Below are 21,530 nucleotides of genomic sequence, written 5' to 3' on the forward strand. Positions count from 1 at the left end.
ATTTCAGATAGCTGTAATAAACATATTTTATGTATTTTAAAATCTATATATAGCACAAAACAATACAGTTCATAGAGGTGTTCACATCATAGTCCCAGCCACCAAGCCAGCTCGTGGCCTAATGTTTCTAGGAACCCTTAAGTCCTATTTGGTGAGCTCCAATTAAATCAGTATGGTGTTACATTTCAGAAGTAAAATTAGAGCAATTTTTTGTAAATCTAACACAACCAAACCAAAGAATTAGACCCGGTTCACACTGCCACGACTTGTCAGGTGACTTGGTCGGCTGACAAGCCGTGCTCCATTCTGTGCAATGGAACCGTTCTAATCAGAGCGACTCAAGTCGCTCCGACTTAGAAAAAGGCTCCTGCACTACTTCGGGGCAACATCGGAGAAGCTTGCATTGACTTCTATTATAGAATTCGTTTGCAAGCCGCGATGAAGTCGTGCTGCACGGGGCGGCTCAAAGTCGGGGAGACTTTGAGTCGCCCCAGTGTGAACCGGCTCTTAGAGTTGCAAGCCAAGAGTCTAAACCAGCATACTCTTATATTGAAATTGTTTACTAATTTTTACATATTCAAGAGCTTTCCTTTCTAGCTATTAGTCAGCTTTAGAAGTTATGATAAAACCAATGTATTTTGTGATGCACATTAAATAAGGCAGATGTTCCAATTACAAATTTGAGACAAGAAAAAAAATATGACACAGGAGAATGCTCTACCTAAAAACAAGCTTTAAGTCTTAAAGCTGGGGGAACATTCTCATAAAAGGTAAGGGAGAGCTGTTATTTTTAAACCAGGCTACAATCATCAAAATACTTAAAAGTGCTTGCTTAAAACACCAGATTATGAGGAAGAGATTTCTATCTGCTGTAGATCAAACTACAGCAGCATGAGGCCCCACCCAATGTCTTCTCAGCACAGCATGTTTTTTTTCCAAGGTGCAGATGACTTCTGCATTCTGAACACTTGGCAGAAAAGCAGATCATCCAGTTTTCTTCTCTAATAACCATCCCCCAGGCTGAGTCCTTTCTTCTCTGAGCAGACACAGTTCAGCTGAATATTTCTAGCTCATGTTCCTGAAACAGGAGAAACAACTCCTGTCAAGAAGCCATTTTAAAGCAAGCTCTGGAAGCCTGAAGCACAACATGGTTTCTTATCCCAGTGTCATCTGGACACAGAAAGCTACTAATGCAGATTACTAAGCAGTACAAAGTAAATAAAGCTGTATATGCTGCACATTTATGATGCAAAATCAACTAAGCTAACCAGTGCTTGATTGGGTCTACTTTGTAAGCCCAAATATGTTAACCTATACATGTTGACATTCTTCTCATTATCAAACACAAAACTTCAGATCTTAACGTCGTGAATAAAAATACAAGGTGACCTAAAATTAAAAGAAAACTACAGCTCAAAACTCTAGTGCTCACATTGGATTTGTTTTCTCTCAGGATTTGAAAAATTACTATTTGAGGGATAAATAGCTTTGTAACTTTGTTTAAAAAAATCATTTTGCTTGCGTAACCTTGAGAACAGATATTCCTCTCAACTATAGCTATCACTTTGTAATGGTTTTCTGAAAACTTCATCATGCATTTCTGGATGATATAAAATTGTCTTCAGAAAAAAAACAATTAATACTATGCTATTCAAAAATGAAATGTTCGTAGATTTGTGGAATAGTAATCTTTTACTGCTAAAACATCTCCAGTGGGTGACATAACTATTCAGATCTACAGTAAGTTGACTTAAAGATGCAAGGACAGATCATCACAACAGTTTCTTAGGCAAATTACATAGGAATTCAGAAGAACGTAGATTTTTAATAAGAAAGCATCTAGACTGGGTAACAATAAAGAGCAACTTTTAACATTGTATCACTCTCCAAGCTTTGGAAGCTCAGGTCACAATGCACAGCTCTTTGATATGCATTAATGAAAAAATACCTGCAGCAGGTTTTTTCTTTTTAGGTAGGCAGGGTTGCAAGGTCTTCTAATCATATAGTAGGTAATCAGTAACTAGAGTAGGCTCAATAACCTACGTTTTGCTAATATACATTGTTCCTCTACTCTTTTACATCCATGTCTTTTTTTATCAGCCTTGGGTTACATCTTTATTTTGTTCTAAAGCAGACATGCTAATATGCACTTTGTTTATGAACCTAGTAAACACTGTTTCTGTCATAGTGAAGTTTTGAGGACTGAAGACCTCCCATGTACACATGGAAGGTGTACTTCAATGAAGCAGATTGTACACAGAAGAATTATTTTCAAGACTACATCATCATCTTTTCATCATTTTAGACTGTTCTTTATAAAAAATCTTGGCTCAGTTTAAAATTGAGGTAGGATATCAGTAGACTGTTATGTTTTTGTTACGCTTGCCTGGAGCATGGTTGGCACCCACAAGTAATACACCTAAAAACCTAAAACGTCTCAGTGAATAAACTTCAAAATGACATGTTCATGACCACAGCATAAGTCCTTATCAAGAGGTTTATAATAAAGTGTACTGATGCAAGTTTTTAACTTTCCTTTCACATTAACCATTGTTAAGAGCAAACCACTCCCCAGACAAGTGTTTTCAAAAACACCATAACGGACTACCGTAATACATTTTTATCTTCTATATGAAATTACAACAATGAAGTGATTTTGGTCATGGAAAAAGACATTATGGAATGGATTGAGAATAGTAGGGACCAATCTCCATATCATATTCATACCCATGCTTTAACAGAATCTTTATGTATGGTACAGTTCTATACACAATTATTTTAAAAGTTTAAAGCTTTTTCAAAACCACTGAACCCCGTTGATAGTTCTAAACATTTACTACAGAATCCAGGCAACACTACAGTCAAAAATCAGGTAATACCACAGTCAAAGCAATAGGGTTTAATACTAGTACAACCTCCACACTTATTTTAATACAAACAACCATGCACAAAACAGACCATGGAAGCAATTAATGATCTGCCTGGTGTTTTAAAGCTTCTATTGTCTATAAAACATCTTTAGATAAAGCCATAGTTACCCAAAAACTATCATTTTAAATCTTGTAACAAGTAAACGTTGCTTAATGTACAACAATCAAGAAATTGACTGTTCTTTTTTTCCATTGTCTAGCCCAGTGTTTTCCAACTCCGGTCCTCAGGGCACACCAACAGGCCAGATTTTAAGTATTACCTTGGGGAGATGCAGACTAGTATACTGCAATCACTGAGCAGCAAATGATATCACCTGTGATGTATTTCAGTTTTCTTGCAAACCTGGCCTGTTAGTGTGCCCTGAGGACCGGAGTTGAAAAACACTGGTCTAGCCATATACATATATATGTGTGTGTAAATGAGTGTACAGCTTGTATAACAGTGTACATTTGCTGTCCCCTCAAAATAGCTCAACACACAGCCAATAATGTCTAAACTGTTGGCAACAAAAGTGAGTACACCCCTAAGTGAAAATGTCCAAATTGGGCCCAATTAGTGTTACAAGGTTTTAGGTGTGAATGGGTAGCAGGTGTGTTAAATTTGGTGTTATCGCTCTCACTCATACTGGTCACTGGAAGTTCAACATTGCACCTCATGGTGAAGAACTCTCTGAGGATCTAAAAAAAAATAATTTTTGCTCTACATGAAGATGGCCTAGGCCACTGATGGCGAACCTTGGCACCCCAGATGTTTTGGAACTACATTTCCCATGATGCTCATGCACTCTGCAGTGTAGTTGAGCATCATGGGAAATGTAGTTCAAAAACATCTGGGGTGCCAAGGTTCACCATCACTGGCCTAGGCTATAAGAAGATTGCCAAGACCCTGAAACTGAGCTACAGCATGGCGGCCAAGACCATACAGCAGTTTACCAGGACAGGTTCCACTAAGAACAGACCTCACCGTGGTCGACCAAAGAAGTTGAGTGCATGTGCTCAGCGTCATATTCAGAGGTTGTCTTTTGGAAATAAATGTATGATCGCTGTTAGCATTGCTGCAGAGGTTGAAGGGGTGGGGGGGATCAGCCTGTCAGTGCTCAGACCATACGCCGCACACTGCCTCAAATTGGTCTGCATGGCTGTCGTCCCAGAAGGAAGTCTCTTCTGAAGATGATGCACAAGAAAGCCCCCAAACAGTTTGCTGAAGACAATAAGACTAAAGACGTGGATTACTGGAACCATGTCCTGTGGTCTGATGAGACCAAGATAAACTTATTTGGTTCAGAAGGTGTCAAGCGTGTGTGACGGCAACCAGGTGAGGAGTACAAAGACAAGTGTGTCTTGCCTACAGTCAAACATAGTGGTGGGAGTGTCATGGTCTGGGGCTGCATGAATGCTGCCGGCACTGGGGAGCTACAGTTTATTGAGGGAACCATAAATGCCAACATGTACTGTGACATACTGAAGCAGAGCATAATCCCCTCCCTTCGAAGACTGGGTCGCAGGGCAGTATTCCAACATGATAACGACCCCAAACACACCTCCAAGACGACCACTGCCTTGCTAAAGGTGCTGAGGGTAAAGGTGATGGACTGGTCAAGCATGTCTCCAGACCTAAACCCTATTGAGCATCTGTGGGGCATCCTCAAACAGAAGGTGGAGGAGCGCAAGGTCTCTAACAACCACCAGCTCAGTGATGTCGTCGTGGAGAAGTAAAGGCCTTTAACATTCCAGTTAATCTTAACACTCCTGCTACTTCTAAACTTTTGAGCTTAACCTCCTCTTTTGACCTAAAACAATGGACACAAGCTTCTACTCACTCTAATGGCAACAGCCTTGACCTCATGTTCTCCTACCTATGCACTCCTCGCAACCTCTCCAACATTCTTTTCCCTCTCTCTGATCACCACCTCATTAGTTTCAGTCTCTCCTTGTCCTCCTCCTTACCTTCCAACTACCGAACAATTACCCATAGAAACCTTCGCCACCTTAACCCTTCACTTCTTTTTTCTGCTACAGATTGTCTCTTCAACACAACACAATCTCATCCCTTTCCTGCCCCAACATGGCCACTTCTGTCTACAACAGTTCACTGTCATCTACCCTGGATGCCTTGGCCCCCCTCACTACACACAGAATCAGGCCCCGACCAATACAACCCTGGCAGACAGATAATACCAGAAGCCTCAAAAAACGTAGTCGCGCTCTTGAGCGTCTGTGGTGTAAGACAAAGTCACAGCAAGATTTCAGCCAATATAAATCTGCCCTCCAAAAATACAGTTCCTGCCTCCACACTGCCAAACAGACTTATTTTATCACTCTTATTAACACCCTCTCACACAGTCCCCGTCAACTCTTTTCTTCCTTTAACACTCTACTTCGTCCTCCATTACTTACTCACTGCCCAAGAGATTGCCAATCACTTCAAAAATAAGATTGATACAATTCGTAAAGATATCTTTACACTACAGATATATCCCTCACCTTACACACCTTGTCCTCCTGCACAATCAATACTTCCCTTGTTTAACCCAACTACTGTAGAGGAAGTCACTAAAATGTTTTCTAATGCCCACCAAACTTCCTGCCCCCTGGACCCTGTTCCTTCTCAAATACTACGGTCACCCTCTGGCTCTAGCCTACACTCTTTAACTCATATCTTCAACCTCTCCCTCTCCACTGGCATCTTCCCCAACTCTCTAAAACATACACTAGTCACTCCCATACCAAAGAAAGCCTCACTAGACCCCACCAATCTTAACAACTTAAGACCCATCTCCTTACTCCCTTTTGCTTCCAAACTCCTTGAACGTTTAGTCTACAACCGCCTGAGCAAGCACCTCATTGAGAATAACCTTCTTGATCCCCTTCAGTCTGGATTTCGCCGGCAGCACTCCACAGAAACTTCTCTCCTAAAACTTACAAATGACTTACTAACAGCTAAAACCAATGGTCACTACTCAGTACTCTTACTCTTGGACCTCTCTGCTGCCTTTGATACTGTTGACCACCCCCTCCTTCTTAAAAAACTCAGTTTGCTCGGTCTCCGTGACTGTGCTCTCCATTGGTTCGAATCTTACCTATCTCACCGCACCTTCGGTGTCACTTACAATTCCACTTACACCCCTGCAACTCCTCTTACCGTTGAGGTCCCCCAAGGTTCTGTCCTTGGACCGCTACTATTCTCAATCTATACCTCCTCCCTGGGTCAGCTAATAGCCTCCCATGGCTTCCACTACCATTTCTATGCTGATGACAGCCAAATCTACCTCTTTACCCCTCAGCTCACCCCATCAGTCTCCTCCCACATCACTGATCTAACAGACATATCAGCCTGGATGTCACACCACTTCCTCAAACTGAATCTATCTAAAACCGAGCACATAATATTTCCTCCTCCACGTGCCCCTTCCCCTGAATTCTCTGTCAAGATCAATGGAACAACCATCAGTCCTTCCGCACATGCCAGGGTGCTAGGGGTAACCCTGGACTCTGCACTGTCCTTTCAGGCTCACATCCAATCCCTGTCAAAATCATGCCGCCTTAACCTCCGCAACATCGCTAGAATACGGCCCTTTTAACCAACGACACCACCAAGCTTTTAATTCACGCCCTGGTTATCTCTCGCCGACTACTGCAACTCCCTCCTCATTGGATTACCTTTACAAAGATTATCCCCCCCCTTTAATCCATAATGAAAGCTGCTGCATGAATTATTCACCTTCCCAACTGTTCGGTGTCCTCCACCCCTCTCTGCCAATCCCTTCACTGGCTTCCACTCACCCAACGAATAAAATTCAAGGTGCTAACAATGGTTTACAATGCCATCCACAACTCTGCCCCCAGCTACATCACTAACCTGATCTCAAAATATTAACTAAGCCGCTCTCTTCGCTCCTCCCAAGACCTCCTGCTCTCTTGCTCCCTTGTAACCTCTTCCCATGCTCGCCTCCAGGATTTCTCCAGAGCTTCTGCCATTCTTTGGAACTCTCTACCCCAATCTGTCCGACTGTCCCCTAATCTATCCATCTTTAGATTCCTGAAAACCCTTCTCTTTAAAGAAGACTATCCGGCAACTAATACACTGTTTCACTTTCTCCATCAGCTCATCCCCCACAGCTATTACCTTTGGTATCAATTGACCATCCCTTTTAGCTAACAAGCAGGGCCCTCTGATTCCTCTTGTTCCAAATTGTATTGTAACTGCAATGTCTGCCTTTATTTTGTTAAGTGCTGCGCAAACTGTTGGCACTATATAAATCCTGTATAATAATAATAATAAAAGGAGAACTCCAGTGGCAACGAAGCTCTGGTGAACTCCATGCCCAAGAGGGTTAAGGCAGTGCTGGAAAATAATGTTGGCCACACAAAATATAGACACTTTAGGCCCAATTTGGACATGTTCACCTAGGGGTGTACTCACTTTTGTTGCCAGTGGTTTAAACATTAATGGCTGTGTGTTGAGTTATTTTGAAGGGACAGCAAATTTACACGGTTATACTCACTACTTTGCATTGTAGCAAAGTGTCATTTCTTCAGTGTTGTCACGTGAAAAGATATAATAAAATATTTACAAAAATGTTAGGGGTGTACTCACTTTTAGATACTGTATGTATATCCAGTATCCATTATACTGTTTATGAATTGAGTGTGATCTCTTTCACACATTCATATGTTGGACTATTAACACAATGCATTTTTGGGTTTCTTTTGGTTTCTGCCAGCCTGCAGGTTGGAGCCTTTCAACCAGCCACAACATCAGGCGAGCCAATGTATTGCTCTCCCCACTATATCTAAAAAACATGCATGTACATTTTCTCACAATTTTCACAAGTTTCCCAAAGTCAGAAGCAGTAACCCAATGGCAGAGGAGCAGTTCTTACTGAACTTCTGGAACAGAAAGAAAATCCCTATATTTAGTCCAATCAGGTATACCCGGAACTAGCAATCAATATATCCACCATATTTGGAGAAGATCATCTTACAAATCACAGTAAAAGAATATAATTAACAGTTATTATTGGTATATCAGATATATCTATTTGTAAACCCTAACACACACATAACTTTAAATGATATACAGTATACTATAAGTGTCGAATCCTTTTCATTTAAGTGGGAAACTCCCCTTTGGTTTTAAAAAAATAGGTACACAAGCTATTTTTTATTTTAGTGTTAAAGGAGATATATGGTCACTGCATACACTTTCATTTTAAAACATCAAATTGTAATAGGAATACAAACTATTATTTTTGGAAATCCAACATAAGTTTACATGAAGAATCTCCTTTCATGTTGTAAGTTCTGCTTGCCTGCTGGTAATCTCTATTCACAACTTCCTGGATTCCTTGCATGCATTGTAGCTTCTCCTCTACTTATTTCTTTGGTTTACTCAATCTCAATGTCACACTACTTCCTCAAACTCAATCTATCCAAAACTGAGCTCATCATTTTTCAACCCCACGTGCTTCTTCCCCTGATTTCTCTGCCAAAATCAACTAACTCCTCCATGCCAAGGTCCTAGCTGTAATCCTGGACTCTGAACTATCCTTTCGCCCCTACATCCAATCACTGTCCAAAACTTGTAACCTGAACATCTCCAAGATATGCCCCTTCCTAACCAATTACACCACAAAGCTTCTAATCTACTTCCTTGTCATCTCTCACCTCAACTACTGTAACTCCATCCTCAGTGGCTTACACTTACATAGGCTATTCTCCCATCAGTCCACCATGAATGCCACTGCCAGGCTCATCCACCTTACAAACCGCTTAATGTCAGCTACCCCTCTCTGTCAATCCCTCCACTGACTTCTGCTCACCCAACAAATTAAATTCAAGATACTAACCACAACTTACAAAGCCATCTCCAACTCTGCTACATCACTAACCTAGTCTCAAAATACCAACCAAATCATTCTCTTTGTTACTCCCAAGACCTCCTGTTCTCTAGCTCCACTAGCACTTCATCCCATGCTCGCCTCCAGGACTTCTCCAGAGCCTCTCCCATACTCTGGAACGCCCTACCCCTATCTGTCCAACTATCTCTTACTCTGTCCACTTTCAGACGATCCCTGAAAACTCATCTCTTATGAGAAACCTATCTCGCTTCCACCTAACAACTGTACATTTATTTTCTCCATCAGCCCATCCCCCACAGTTATTACCTTTTTGCATCTCTTGATGCTCCCTTTCAGATTGTAAGCTCTAACGATCAGGGCTTTCTGATTCCTGCTGTATTCATTTGTATTGTAATTGTACTGTCTGCCCTTATGTTGTAAAGCACTTCTTAAACTGTCGGCGCTAAAATCCTGTATAAAACTACTTTCAATTTAAAGAAACTACATATCCCATGGTACCTTGCTGCCTGCAAGCAGTGATTTCTGTACTGACTCCACCTCTCAGCTTCTTTATAGTTCAGAAGTCAAGCTCTTTGAAAAGTATGACACAGCAGTGACTGCTCACAAAGCATGAATGAGTAAATGTGTCACAGAATTCAAGAAAGTAAATGTGTGGGGATCGTCACAAAGTAAGTTTACAAACCTCAAGATTATTCAGATTGATGGGAGTAGGCTATAAATCATTTAAAAACAAATGTGAAAACTAATATATGATTTTACATTTTGACCATAGATACACTTTAATACAAATGACCTTTCTAGTTCAATCGGAATCCAGATAAGTTTCCAAAACTGGGAAAAAAAAGTTCTGGTTCTGTACATTGCTAATGTACATATTGTTTAACTGTTATTACCAGCAGTATTTATCTTATTACAACGCTGAGTTGAATCATAGGGCTTTGACAGGAAGACCAGCCTTCCTAGCACTCAGGAAGTAGGGCAAGGCTGCAGGAAATAGGAAGTGAGAGATAGCTATGTGTGAGCTTCAAGGTTGGACTTTGGAAAATTTGCTAGAATTCTTAGAATGTATATAACTTTCCATGAGAGGGTTGGTGTTTTTTTCTCAGCAAAAGCAAAGTTAGACTTTTTCCGACCATGAATAGCAATACTATACTGGATAACATGCCGTCTACTCTTTGGTGTCAGCACTTAGGTGTCATGGCAGATTTCTCTTAATGTGATGAATGCCAACAACCGCAACCCAATTAAAGCAGCTGCCATTTAGGAGGCACTGTTCTGTATGGTTATATCTAATGAGGTCTGACTATTGACCAGTAGTAACAGGAAGTACATGTGGACTATATTTATTCTGAGGGTTGAATATCAATATATATTGTTAATGCAAGCAACCTATATACATGACTGAGAGTTACGGTATGTCATCTCTTACATATATTATGGATTCTACTAGGATTGAAAGTATAACTAAAACTTGGTGCTCACTGCGCAGGGTAGGAAGGAGCAATATACCAAAACCTGGGCGTGCTGGAACACGTTTATCCTGTCTCCTGAAGGCCTGGCTCTGGACGGGGTCCCTGGTTCACCTACTGTCTGACTGGAGATGGGGTCGCCCGCACGGGATGAATATTACTTGCTCTCCCACCATCAGCCAAGCATGTACCCTTTGTTAACCACAGGTCCCACCTGCTGCTCCACTCCACTGTTCCTCCTTCTTTTTCTCTCCCCTGACCTCTCCTGTCCTTCTCTTCCTTGCTCTTGCTCCCCCCCACCTGTCTTTCCCCACATCTGTTCTCCGCATTAGACCTCCGAGGTCCAGTTTTTTCTGAACATCCTCCTTCTGGTTCTCATAAGGTTGCTGTTCCAGTTATCCACATGAGCATTGTTTCTGACACAACTCACGCCCCATGTTAAGTCTTACTGGGGTTTGTTATTCCACTCTTTGCTACAGTGCCACTGGTATGCTGTTTGAATTGTCCTCTTCTGTAATGTTGATTTTTGTGCAGGCATTTAGTTCGGATGTTTCATGTACTATATTCTGGACTCGTGTTCTAATATATACTTTGTATGCTGGTTTTTGTTCAATAAAGAAATTTGAAAGTATAACTAAAGGCAAAACTTCTTCTTTCGTTTTGGATAGAGTCGAGAGGGGTTAGAACAGCTGTCAATTTTTTAGCTATCTGTGACCCATTAGGGAGATTTAACCTCTCTATTTGTCTTGTTTACCATTAGCATTTAAAGTTTAAGTATAAGAAAATCCAAAATGTTGGGTTGTCCCTAGCAAAGTAATAGTGAGGAAATATTTCAATAGGGACACTAGTTCTGATGGCCTGGGAGTCCCTGAGGGATTCCCTTAATTTGCATGGATTTCCTCTCACTTCCTGTTTTGGCCATGGAACAGGAAGTGAAAGGAAATCTCCACAATGCAGCACATATGTAAAAAAACAAGACAACAGGGGTATAACCCTCCCTCACGCTTTCCAAAATGGAAAAAAAAAAAAAGTTTTGCCTATAGTTCGACTTTAAAATCTGAAGGCTAACCCTGCCAAAAAACTGATATTTAGCTACATGTTGCTGCTGATAGGTTGTGTCATAAAATGGTTTCTTATGTCTCTTGGGGAGTTCCTTTGGTATTAGGTCCACACCAGCTTTGACCTTCCACAGTTGCCTCACTACTGTACTGTAATTTATGTAAAATAGATAAACCATTCAACAGCGGTATTAAGATGGCAATATTTGACCTCGGTTATCCGGTCTATTATGTAGGGTGCTGGTGTCTGTTTGGGGGGGAGGGGGGGTGGGTTTGGATGGGTTGGGCGGACTGTTCTGTTTTTCTTTTTTTTATGTCTGCTTTGTTTTTCTGTATCCGTTTGTTACTGTTGGATGGTTTTTCTCAGTTTTTTTTTTCTCCTAAAAACTGAATAAAAATAATTAAAAAAAAAAAAGATGGCAATATTGATGGAAGTAGAGGGACAGATATGGAAATCTGGAGATACCTCCACCAAAGTCACCAAAAATATGAAAGCCCATTGGTGATTTAACTTGTCTGTGACAACCATCAAGTTATTGGCTTTGGGTCACCAATGGCATCATATCAAAAATCAAACCTGCTGTAGGCACACTATGTTCTCAGCTAAAATAATGTGTCAGTCTTCAGTTATAAATCTTACCTGGTTTCATTAGAAGTTATTTGTTTCCTGGTTCTCATAGAGATGTAAAACCCAAATGTAGGAGACAAACTACAACATACATGGTGAAGAACTGTTGCGCATAATCAACATTGATCAGTAAAGGGCCATACACACTATAAGATTTTCTGAAGACTTTTTCCTTCAGATTTACCTTTTCTATGTAGTGCAAGGGTCTGCCAGATTGCATACAAATTGATAGTGTTTAGGTTTGACCTCATATTGTATGGTTTTGGTAAGTCTAAAGGAAAAAAAGTCTTCAGAAAATCTTATAGTGTGTATGGCCCATAAGGCTTATCTGTATTACAAACTGAATGCTTCAAACCAATATTTTAGTTGTAATAAACGTATGCAAATGGTAATATTTGAAAAAAAAACAATTTTTATAAGAGCAGTCATTGAAAGTTTCCAAGGACATCATTAGGAGGCCCTTTTCTTGTGAGATGCCTACAGAATATGGTTTTTAACAGCACATACAAATGAGTTGACACTCTTTGGTATTACGGTTAATTTGGTATTAAGGTTGGTATCCAACCTTGGGATATCCATGCACATTTCTGAAAAACACTGCTTAATATGAAAGAATTCTGTAACCTTTTTTTTTTTTTTTTTGTAGATGATACAACTTGAAAAACCAAATGAATACTTTTGAATGGTTGAGGCTGTTGAGCATGGTTGCCAAATGGTACACCAACAGGATGATCAAGAGCCATGTTAATCGAGAAAAAAAACCTCCATGTCAGCTTTGTGTACTTTGAAGCCCTCTGTTCTCCATCTTCTGGTGGAGCTACAGCATGACATGAGTTATCTGGCATACATCATGGCTTTCTGCAGCAACTTGCCTAGTCACTTCCTCTCAGAACATACCATCAGCTTGTTTCAGCCACATGGAAAAAAAAAAAATACAATGATGCTCCAGTCTTGAAAGTTCTTCTAAAAAAAATGCTACTTAATGATTTGATCATAGTTCTGGATTGCCAGGTTGAGCTTAGAAAAGCAAAGAGCTATGAATAAAGCAGGGTAACCAGGAGGAGCTTAGTATTGAGTATGGTGGAGGAGCTTTGTACTGTGAGGTCTGGATAGAAACCAAACCAGACAGGCTTCTCATAGAGATAGAAAATCATGGACAGGAACCAACCCTATGGTTCTAAAGTGCTCTAAGCTAATCATATACATAGGAGTTGTAGAGGAGGTGACATGAGGACTTTCCATATGATATTTCATGAAAGCACAGTGGTTTCTTTTCTTCTCACCCTCAAGAAACACCAGCCTAAAGCTGCACAACAAACCCCATTCCCTCCCTCCTAGGCTGGAGAATCCAACCTTCCATGTCAAGGCAGCTTAGGAGGGAGGGGGTGCCCAGAAGACCTCTTAATAGGCGAAGGGAGGGGGTGGGGGGAAAATCCAAAGCAAGCAGCTAATAGAAGAGGTCATCCTATGGCTTTGGTCATGCAGCCACCCAGCATTCAGTCATATTTCCTACCCCCCTCTGTGTCTGTCACTGCTTTCCTCCAGACATGCAAACCTCAGGAGTCTTTTGCTTATCATTATTATTATTTTCTTAATCTCCACCACATGGGGGGTATTTGGAGACAGCAGAGGAGGTCAATTAATGAATTCATTAATTTTTTGCTTCTCCACCTCCTCTCCTTTCTTCTGTAGACAGCCCCCACCCCCCAGAAGCTTCCTCAATCTCCCATCGCTTGTACTAGTCAACATTATTTACAATCAAGGACACAATAACAATAAACAAGGAGAGGGACTTGAATGGAAGAACTTACAGAGCTCTGTGGACGTTGGCTGCACCAGCCTCTGTTGTCCTGCTCCTTCACAATGTGGCGTTGTATCTACAGGAAGAGATGGTGGCTCTCTGCTTCAACTTCTTCCTTGACTCTCATGCTGCCAGCTTCAGCAATGGAGAATTGCCATCTTCCCTGCTTTATTTTATCTTCTCCTCTCTCTCTCTCTGTCTTCTTCTCTGGCTGCTGCTGCTGCTCTGCAGCTGCAGATGACCTGAAAGATCCGTCTCTCTCACTCAGTCAGTGTGTGTGTGTGTGTGTCTCTGCCTCTTTCTGAATAATGAGCAACCAGAAGGGAGAGGGAGAGCGAGAGAAGACAATCTCAACCACACAAAACGCTAGAGCACCAGGGGGTGCACAAAGTCTATCTAACAGCAAGGAGCACGTAGACATGTCTCCTATCTGTGGAACGTCAGCTGCAACATATTCAAGCACACAGCAAAGTGCTTCCTTTAACTGACATAAAAGGACTAAGCTTTGGGGGAGGAATGGGGAGAAAAAAACTTTTCTTTCTGCTGCTATTTTTTCCTGTGAAGTGCTTTGAATGCAAGAGTCATCTACACCATGAAAAAAAAAAAAAAAAGCTTTGAGATGTAATGGACTGTGCTGAAGAGACATGGGGTGGGGCTTTATGTGCTGCTGTAATATGACCTACAGCAGATAGCAACCTTCTTCCACACAATCCAGGCTTGTGCTTCTGAAATTACAGCTTTGGAGGATCTTGGTGACTGCAACTTGCTACTTTTTTAATGAAAGGATCTAATGCAAAGGCTTATATTGATGAGGAAGGGGGAAAAAAAGAAAGAAAGTGTGTGAGAGAAGATGTTCAGCCTGACTAGAGCTGCAGGCAGAAAGCTAGCTAAGTTCTGATGCAATGTTCTTCCTGTTTACTTTTCTCATCAGAAGTCTGGTGGCATTGTTGTAAGGTGCTTGGAATGTTCCTCGGCTTGTGAACATGAATATTCCTCCAGATAATACTGAAACATTTACAAGCATGCAAGGTCATAACATTGCTGGACTTCAGGGAAGGTTTAGCATATGTTTGAGCTTTCAGTGTACCATAACTTGTGAACCAGACAGAGTCACCTAGTATATCAAAGCTGGTACCTACCTATCTTTTTGTGTAGAACATTGCATTTAGGTATATCTCACATTCATTTTTTGCTATTTCTTTTCATGGTAAATGTTTATTCCATACAGAAGCTTGAATAGATCAAGCTGTAGAAAAATGTGCACTTATGGATAACCTAAGCACATATTCATATCCTAGATACTTACCACCCAAACTGTTCACTCTGCTCCTCCCAAGACGTTCTCTCTAGTTTCGTCATCGCCTACTCTTTAGAATATTGTGCACTTATGGATAACCTAAGCACATATTCATATCCTAGATACTTACCACCCAAACTGTTCTCCCAACCTGCTCCTCCCAAGACGTTCTCTATAGTTTCGTCATCACCTCCTCTTTAGAATATTGTGCACGTATGGATAACCTAAGCACATATTCATATCCTAGATACTTACCACCCAAACTGTTCACTCTGCTCCTCCCAAGATGTTCTCTCTAGTTTCGTCATCACCTCCTCTTTAGAATAATGTGCATTTATGGATAACCTAAGCACATATTCATATCCTATATACTTACCACCCAAACTGTTCACTCTGCTCCTCCAAAGACGTTCTCTCTAGTTTTGTCATCACCTCCTCTTTAGAATATTGTACACTTATGGATAACCTAAGCACATATTCATATCCTAGATACTTACCACCCAACCCAAACTGTTCACTCTGCTTCTCCCAAGACGTTCTCTCTAGTTTCGTCATCACCACCTCTTTAGAATATTGTACACTTATGGATAACCTAAAAACATATTCATATCCTAGATACTTACCACCCAAACTGTTCACTCTGCTCCTCCCAAGATGTTCTCTCTAGTTTTGTCATCACCTCCTCTTTAGAATATTGTGTACTTATGGATAACCTAAGCACATATTCATATCCTAGATACTTACCACCCAAACTGTTCACTCTGCTCCTCCCAAGATGTTCTCTCTAGTTTCGTCATCACCTCCTCTTTAGAATAATGTGCATTTATGGATAACCTAAGCACATATTCATATCCTAGATACTTACCACCCAAACTGTTCACTCTGCTCCTCCCAAGACGTTCTCTCTAGTTTCGTCATCACCTCCTCTTTAGAATAATGTGCACTTTTGGATAACCTAAGCACATATTCATATCCTAGATACTTACCACCCAAACTGTTCACTCTGCTTCTCCCAAGACGTTCTCTCTAGTTTCGTCATCACCTTCTCTTTAGAATATTGTGCACTTATGGATAACCTAAGCACATATATTTATATCCTAGATACTTACCACCCAAACTGTTCTCCCAACCTGCTCCTCCCAAGACGTTCTCTCTAGTTTCGTCATCACCTCCTCTTTAGAATATTGTGCACTTATGGATAACCTAAGCACATATTCATATCCTAGATACTTACCACCCAAACTGTTCACTCTGCTCCTCCCAAGACGTTCTCTCTAGTTTCGTCATCACCTCCTCTTTAGAATAATGTGCACTTATGGATAACCTAAGCACATATTCATATCCTATATACTTACCACCCAAACTGTTCACTCTGCTCCTCCCAAGACGTTCTCTCTAGTTTCGTCATCACCTCCTCTTTAGAATATTGTACACTTATGGATAACCTAAGCACATATTCATATCCTAGATACTTACCACCCAAACTGTTCACCCTGCTCCTCCCAAGACGTTCTCTCTAGTTTCGTCATCGCCTACTCTTTAGAATATTGTGCACTTATGGATAACCTAAGCACATATTCATATCCTAGATACTTACCACCCAAACTGTTCTCCCAACCTGCTCCTCCCAAGACGTTCTCTATAGTTTCGTCATCACCTCCTCTTTAGAATATTGTGCACGTATGGATAACCTAAGCACATATTCATATCCTAGATACTTACCACCCAAACTGTTCACTCTGCTCCTCCCAAGACGTTCTCTCTAGTTTCGTCATCACCTCCTCTTTAGAATATTGTGCACTTATGGATAACCTAAGCACATATTCATATCCTAGATACTTACCACCCAAACTGTTCACTCTGCTAATCCCAAGACGTTTTCTCTATGTTTCGTCATCACCTCCTCTTTAGAATAATGTGCACTTATGGATAACCTAAGCACATATTCATATCCTAGATACTTACCACCCAAACTGTTCACTCTGCTTCTCCCAAGACGTTCTCTCTAGTTTCGTCATCACCTCCTCTTTAGAATATTGTGCACTTATGGATAACCTAAGCACATATATTTATATCCTAGATACTTACCACCCAAACTGTTCTCCCAACCTGCTCCTCCCAAGACGTTCTCTATAGTTTCGTCATCACCTCCTCTTTAGAATATTGTGCACGTATGGATAACCTAAGCACATATTCATATCCTAGATACTTACCACCCAAACTGTTCACTCTGCTCCTCCCAAGACGTTCTCTATAGTTTCGTCATCACCTCCTCTTTAGAATATTGTGCACGTATGGATAACCTAAGCACATATTCATATCCTAGATACTTACCACCCAAACTGTTCACTCTGCTCCTCCCAAGACGTTCTCTCTAGTTTCGTCATCACCTCCTCTTTAGAATATTGTGCACTTATGGATAACCTAAGCACATATTCATATCCTAGATACTTACCACCCAAACTGTTCACTCTGCTCCTCCCAAGACGTTCTCTCTAGTTTCGTCATCACCTCCTCTTTAGAATATTGTGCACTTATGGATAACCTAAGCACATATTCATATCCTAGATACTTACCACCCAAACTGTTCACTCTGCTCCTCCCAAGACGTTCTCTCTACTTTCGTCATCACCTCTTCTTTAGAATATTGTGCACTTATGGATAACCTAAGCACATATTCATATCCTAGATACTTACCACCCAAACTGTTCACTCTGCTCCTCCCAAGACGTTCTCTTTAGTTTCGTCATCACCTCCTCTTTGGAATATTGTGCACTTATGGATAACCTAAGCACATATTCATATCCTAGATACTTACCACCCAAACTGTTCACTCTGCTCCTCCCAAGACCTTCCAACAAGACAATGACCCTAAGCACACAGCTAAAATAACGAAGGAGTGGCTTCACAACAACTCCGTGACTGTTCTTGAATGGCCCAGCCAGAGCCCTGACTTAAACCCAATTGAGCATCTCTGGAGAGACCTAAAAATGGCTGTCCACCAACGTTTACCATCCAACCTGACAGAACTGGAGAGGATCTGCAAGGAGGAATGGCAGAGGATCCCCAAATCCAGGTGCGAAAGACTTGTTGCATCTTTCCCAAAAAGACTCCTGGCTGTATTAGATCAAAAGGGGGCTTCTACTAAATACTGAGCAAAGGGTCTGAATACTTAGGACCATGTGATATTTCAGTTTTTCTTTTTTAATAAATCTGCAACAATGTCAACAATTCTGTGTTTTTCAGTCAGTATGGAGTGCTATGTGTACATTCATGAGGAAGAAGAATGAACCTAAATGATTTTAGCAAATGGCTGCAATATAACAAAGAGTGAAAAATTTAAGGGGGTCTGAATACTTTCCGTACCCACTGTATTATTGTATAGGAATATATGAGGGAATGCATATGGGCGATGTCCCCACTGTCCGCAGGGACGGTCATGAAGCCGGCCCTAGTGATTAGCATAATTGCGGAGGGGGGTGGGACCAGGATATGGCTTGTTTTATCCAAGAATTCGCATCATATGCATATAGGGGGGTGTGACGCCGTTCCGGGGTATTAGAAAGAGGGATAGGCTGACTATGAGCTCCATTTCCGGCTTCCTGTCTGGATAGGTGGATGACAGCTAGCTCCACTTCCTGTTTCCTGCCGTGTGGGCAGGGCAGGACGATGGAGGTACATCACTTCCGGTCCTCTCTGTGTTCCGATAGGCGGACTCAGTGGGAGGCGGGGCTGGTAAACGTCACCTCTGATTCCTCTCCTATTCCCTGCCTTGAGAGCAGGGCGGGACGAGCAAGGAGCGTCATTTCCGGTCCCTCCGATGTCCGGATAGGCGGACATAGTGAGGGGCGGAGTCCAAAAGCGCCATTTCCGGTGTCTCCAGAGTCCCGATGTACGGACCTGGAGATCAGCGGCGGAGTGTTTTCCTGCCGCCAGCGCTGATTGTATGCGTATTGGCGGCGGACTGACTTCCGGCCGCCCACGTGGTGGAGGCCCCCGCCCTCTTTTTTGCCACAACGCATACCCCCACCCTTCCCCCATAAGGGTATAAAGAGGAGGTGATGTGGCCGCGTGCTCACGCCCTCAGTAGAAGTCCAGTGCCGACGAAACGCGTCAGGGCGTGAGCACGCGGTCATTCTATTCCATACCAAGGACATCCCAGAGGATCCCCAGCATTAAACGCCAGTGAGTCCGGGTAACATCGCGATAGGGTGGCTGGATCACCCGTACCGTGTGGCTCAGTGGGGACAACGTCAGTAGCGGGAGGACCGGGTTTTGCACCTTGGATATGTTTTTCGCATAAATTCATCCGATTCCATGTGAGTGTGATTTTAACCTTTTAATAAAGCCTTGTTTGTACATATTACGCTATGGGTATCTGTTCCCCTTTTATGTGATACGAGAGGAGGAGGTATCTGTTCCACCTTTATGTGAGAGGAGAGGAGGGGGTGCTGCCTATATCCCTACTCTTTGGAGTTGAATCCTGAGGAGATTACCATCCGGATGTGGAGGATTATTGATTTAATAAAGCGCTAAACCCTAGCGTTAAGGGTACGTGTCCACTCTCAAGGGGGGGAGCACAGCGGTGAGGTGAAGGATATGACGGTTGCTGAGTGATCGATAAAGAAGTCTGGTGTTTCACTACACTAGGAGTTTCTATGCACCCATTTTATCGTGGGACTTCACCCTGAGAATATTATGGACTTATGAACTATCAGGCTTTATAACAATTCCCTACCTAGTTAGGCTGGTAGTTTTTGCTATATACCATCAACCTCGTCAGGGGCTGTTTCTAGCGCTGCTAGTGTCTATGTGGGCTTAGGCTCTTATACACACCCCCTTTTTTATGTTATGTCTTTAGTATAGCAGCTGCTTTATTGGGTATATAGGCATACCGGTATATCTTGCTGCATTGCTGGATATATATGTATAGATCCTAGGAGTATTGCATATACATGAGCGCTGAGTGGGTGGGATAAGGAACTTTGTTTCTTTCTTGCTCCTTTTATACATATTTTTGTTTATTTTCTTTTTTTTATGTATGTTTATTCCATACAGAAGCTTAGTTTAAGCTGTAGAATCATGTACACTTTTGAGTAACCTACGCATATATTCATATCCTACATATCTATAGCCCAAGCTCTCTAGTTCTCTTATCCTCTCCTCCCATGCTGGGACTTCTCTAGTACCTCTCATATTGTGTCATTTCTTTTTATAACAAATGCTTATCCCATAAAGAACCTTGTTTAGAGCAAGCTGTAGAATAATGTGCACTTATGGATAACCTAAGCATATGTTCATATCCTAGATATCTATAACTCAAACTGTCCACTCTGTTCCTCAAAAGTCCTCCTGCTCTCTAGTTCCCCCATTGCCTCCTTCCATGCTGGGGCTTCTCTAGGGCCTCTCATATTTTTGTTTATTTTCTTTTTCTTATGTATGTTTATTCTATACAGAAGCTTAAATAATTTAATCTGTAGAATCATGTGCACTTTTGAGTAACCTACGCATATATTCATATCCTACATATCTATAGCTCAAGCTCTCTAGTTCTCTTATCCTCTCCTCCCATGCTGGGACCTCTCTAGAACCTCTCATATTGTGTCATTTCTTTTTATAACAAATGCTTGTGTAGAGCAAGCTTTAGAATAATGTGCACTTAAGGATAACCTAAGCATATATTCGTATCCTAGATACCTATCACCCAAACTGTCCACTCTGCTCCTCCCAAGACCTCCTGCTCTCTGTTTCCTTTCTCCCCTCCTTCCATGCTGGGACTTCTCTAGAACCTCTCATATTTTTTTGTGTTTTTTCTTTTTATGATAAATGTTTATTTCAAGAGGAAGCTTGTATAGACCAAGCTATAGAATAATGTGCACTTATGGAAAATCTAGGCATATATGCATATCCTAGATATCTATAACCCCAACTGTCCACTCTGTTCCTCAAAAGACCTCCTGCTCTTTAGTTCCCTCATCACTTCCTCTCATGCTGGTGCATCTCTAGAGCCTCTCATATTTTTGTTTCATTTCTTTTTCTTATACAGTATCTCACAAAAGTGAGTACACCCCTAACTTTTTTTGTAAATATTTTATTATATCTTTTCATGTGACAACACTGAAGGAATAACACTTTGCTGCAATGTAAAGTAGTGAGTGTAAAGCTTGTATAACAGTGTAAATTTGCTGTCTCCTAAAAATAACTCAACACACCACAGCCATTAGTTTTGAAACCGCTGGCAACAAAAGTGAGTACACCCCTAAGTGAAAATGTCCAAATTGGGCCCAATTAGCCATTTTCCCTCCCCAGTGTCATGTGACTCAGTGTTACAAGGTCTCAGGTGGGAATAGGGAGCAGGTGTGTTAAATTTGGTGTTATCGCTCTCATTCTCATTCATACTGGTCACTGGAAGTTCAACATGGCACCTCATGACAAAGAACTCTCTGAGGATCTGAAAAAAAGAATTGTTTCTCTACATAAAGAGGG

The 21,530-nt window shown here is 41.5% G+C and overlaps 1 protein-coding gene across 1 annotated transcript in view; it reads right to left on the minus strand.

Moving 5' to 3' along the window:
* Window positions 1-14,275, minus strand: part of ZNF462 (zinc finger protein 462) — a 120,097-nt gene extending 105,822 nt beyond the window's left edge. The window contains exon 1 of the mRNA XM_082259665.1: window positions 13,758-14,275. The gene's annotated coding sequence lies outside the window, so the exon portion shown is untranslated. The remainder of the gene's footprint in view (window positions 1-13,757) is intronic.
* Between the last annotated feature and the right edge of the window lie 7,255 nt (window positions 14,276-21,530).

This window comes from Pelophylax lessonae (assembly GCF_965119305.1).
Source record: "Pelophylax lessonae genome assembly, chromosome: 1".
In the NCBI taxonomy this organism is placed as follows: Eukaryota; Metazoa; Chordata; class Amphibia; order Anura; family Ranidae; genus Pelophylax; species Pelophylax lessonae.